General features: G+C 36.8%; 1 pseudogene; it reads right to left on the bottom strand.

Annotated features, from left to right (window-relative positions):
• Window positions 1-946: 946 nt before the first annotated feature.
• On the bottom strand, window positions 947-1,065 carry LOC127629405 (uncharacterized; annotated as a pseudogene).
• Window positions 1,066-2,989: the final 1,924 nt, after the last annotated feature.

The raw sequence follows: 2,989 nt of genomic DNA, 5'->3' as shown, positions 1-2,989 counted from the left end.
TTTAGTGATGTCCACACAACATCCATTGTCCATTTTTATTCATCTTGGTAAATTTATGCTCATACAAATGACAACATAATAGCCTTTCTGCCTTTACAGTATACCTGGTACATAACTGTGGAGGCAGCCTTTGATTTCACCACCGTAAGTGCAGTCTTGGTGTTGACAAATATGTTTAATGTTAATTGTGGTGAATCACATTACAACTGTTCTTATCTTTAGTCTGACATGCCATATCTGAGGAGTTGGTGGTGCAAGGTTTTGCTCGAGAACCTTGAGATTGAGGGGTATGGTTTGTGAAATGAAAAGTAGTACATTAATAGATAGTACTGTCAAAGTGGGAAAGCATGATGAACATATTTGGTCAATGTCAATTACAGACATGGTCGAAGATTTATGCATTTTACACAGGAAGGCAGGAAGATGGGGGATGGAAGTCTGCCGCCTGTTTTTCGTGTCCTTAGGAAAAGGAGATACAGCACTTTGGTAATATTTCAGTAAAAAGTATTGAAAGTAGCATGTATTATGTAATATGCAGCTTTTTCTTAAACTGTGTTTTTCTTTGTTTTCCTTTTTTTTTTTTAAAAAGGTACCTACGATCCCAGCAAAGATGTTAAGGGTTTCACAGGATGGGGCTGTGGCCACTGACATTTTGCAGGTATGTGTTCATAATCACTTTAATGTTGATGAAATGGCTTGCAATGACTCTATATTAAATCTTGTTTCATATCTACAGTTGCCCGATGACATTCTCCAGAGGATCCTTGTCTTTGTAGTTCTACAAGACGGCTGCTCTGCAATCCCGAGGCTGGCTCTGACATGCCAGAGATTAAACAACATTGTCAGCCAGGAGCATTTTCAGCAGGAGGCACACTTCAGCTGGCTTGATAAATCCCAGTTGAGCCAGGGGGGAGTGTATGAGTTAAAACAAACAAGGAAAAGTAAAATCTTACAGCTCCTGGTATTCCAAGGAAGTCTCCCATCCAAGTACTAACCAGACCCAGCCCTGTTTGGCTTCCGAGATCAGATGAGTTCAGGCCTGCACAGGGTGGTATGGCCGTAAGCGAGTACTGCGGCTACCAGCAGGCCATTTAAAGCAAGCGCACTGCACGCATCCTTATGCTGCTCTCCCATCATTAAAATATGTCTTGTACTGCAGCTCTAAAAAAGAGACAACAGGCCCTTTCCACTCAGACATTGTCTATTTTTATTTATTTCTCTTTTTGTAAAGGTAAGTGCCTCCTCTCTATTCATTCAATTTCACAGGAGTTGTCCACAATACCTTTTTCTGCATACCTGTGTCATAGCTTCCATGTGGTTTGCTAAAAGAGGGCATACTCAGCTGCACAATTATATGCTTAACACATAATAATAATCCAGTGGCCAAAGAAAACTCTTCTCTACTTAAAAAATGACCTCAGGACGCTTTCTTTCGGATGTGTCCACCAAATTTTGGAAGCACTGCACTTTGTTTGTACTTTCCTACTCTGTATGTTGCAGTCAAGAAAGAGCAAAAAAAACAAACCCTCTACTGCTTTCTGTAGGAGGCAAGATAAATGAGCAGGCTGTCCTTTGCCACAGTGAAAGCTAAATGAAAGAAAATCAATCAAACAACCAATTTCCAAGGATAAATAAATAAATCCCAGTTGAGCCAGGGCAGAGTGTATGAGTTAAATCAAACAAGGAAAAGCAAAATCTTACAGCACCTGATATTCCCAGGAAGTCTCTCATCCAAGTACTAACCAGGCTCAGCCCTGTTTGGCTTCCGAGATCAGACGAGTTCAAGCCTGCACTTTTTTTTTTAATCTTTCGTATTTTCCTTTCAATTCACAGATTTTTCAATTACATTATATCATCACATTCACATACACATATTTCACTTCGTTTACATGTTCCATTAACATCCCAAAAAAAAAGAGGGGAAAGGAAAATAAATAAAATACACAAAAATATTTTGGCATTTACTCAATTTGCAACAACCAATCTTAACCCAACAGTTTTATTTTTACCAATTAAAGCATATGTCTTCCCCTGGCTCTTGATATATTAACTTGTTTGTATTTACAAAAAAATATTTCACCTCTTTCTCTCCATATTTGCAAATCAACTCTACATCTCTTTTTGTTATTGTCTTAAATAAATCTTTTATTTTAACCTTCCTCCCTCAAAATGTGCATAGTTTCTTCTTAGAACCACTGCTAGTCTGGCATGACTTAATATAAAATTAATTAGGCAATTGTCCATTCTTCCCTTTTTCTCCAAAATCCCAAACAAAAATATTTTACTCCATTCCTCCTCTGATTCAACTTCCACACCCCAGTTTTCTATTAACAATATTTTTAAAAAGTCAAAAAAATCAACCAAAGCCTCACATCTCAAAAAATAATGTAAAAAACTCTCATGGCCATTATTACACACGTTACACATCACATTTACCTCATTGTTTATTTTATTTAACACAACATTTGTGTAGATTCTATTATGTCTTATCAGAAAATCATTATTCTCGCACTCTATACTGTTATATTTTACATTTAAGTTCGACCATATTTTTCCACATCCAAATTATCAAACACCCTCTTCCACACTTTCTCTGCTGCTGGCTCTTTTCTAACATCAACAATAAGCCTCCTGTATACATTTTTTACACTCAAGGTTTTGATTTGACATTTCTTTCCATCACTATCTATGTACATCTCTGGCATACATTGTTCTCTTTTGGATATACATTCATTTTCAATCATATTTGTCCATTGTGTGGGTATACTTAATTTAATCTTTTCGTATATTTTGTTCACTTTCCCTCTGCTCTCCATTCCCTCCAAGTCACACACAGAGTCATAAATGCAGTTGCTTCTGAGGAATCCTGGAGTGACTTCATATATGATGTCTTTTACCTGTTTTATGCCTCCTCCTATAAATCTAGGTTCATATAACGTTTTATTTTTATGTTTAAACTTTTCGTTTAGAAACAGTGGCTGATTTTTAA

Source organism: Xyrauchen texanus, chromosome 35, assembly GCF_025860055.1.
Source record: "Xyrauchen texanus isolate HMW12.3.18 chromosome 35, RBS_HiC_50CHRs, whole genome shotgun sequence".
In the NCBI taxonomy this organism is placed as follows: domain Eukaryota; kingdom Metazoa; phylum Chordata; class Actinopteri; order Cypriniformes; family Catostomidae; genus Xyrauchen; species Xyrauchen texanus.
The sequence above is the reverse complement of the archived record's forward strand: the minus strand, read 5'-3'. Positions and strand labels throughout refer to the sequence as shown.